Source organism: Muscardinus avellanarius (assembly GCF_963383645.1).
Source record: "Muscardinus avellanarius genome assembly, chromosome: 12".
Taxonomy (NCBI): Eukaryota; Metazoa; Chordata; class Mammalia; order Rodentia; family Gliridae; genus Muscardinus; species Muscardinus avellanarius.
The window spans coordinates 62,653,626-62,654,241 of record NC_137798.1 but is presented as its reverse complement, the minus strand read 5'-3'; positions in this window follow the sequence as shown (position 1 = coordinate 62,654,241).

Below are 616 nucleotides of genomic sequence, written 5' to 3'. Positions count from 1 at the left end.
GGCTCCGTCCTGCAGAGCGCCAGGAAAGAAGACACAAACGCCGAGTCTGCTGATGATGCTTCCTCTTTAATGCTCTCTCTCTTCAATGCTCTCTCTCAATGCGCACAGCAGGCAAATATATATCAGTCTCATAACCCCTCCCTCATCACTCCACCAACCCCAAGCTTCCCACAGCTAGGGCATGCGCATTTCTAACCCTCTCATAGGCGGGCTGGTGGTAGCACGAGGCGCTGCGTCACTGATCATCTGTAGGACGCCTGATAGGGCTCACTGCGCAGGCTCAGGGCACCGCCAGCCTCATGAGCCTCGTGACTTGGCTGCAAGCCTAGGCGCCATCTTGAGTCCCCACTAGCAACAAGCCTGGGCGCCATCTTGGTCCAGCCAAGTGGGCCCCGACAGAGAATAAGAATACCATTCAGTAAGCTAGACACTGAGAGCACGGGAAGCCTGCTTGTCTATCAAAGTCTTTCAAGTTAATATATGAATTACTTTGAGGAAAGCAAATCACTTTGAGAAACAGGATATTATTTGGAGACTTCAGGTTAAAAGATTTATCATAAACATTGTTAACTAAGTGCCTCAACAGCGAGGGGCTGAGACAATAGCCCTTTCTGTG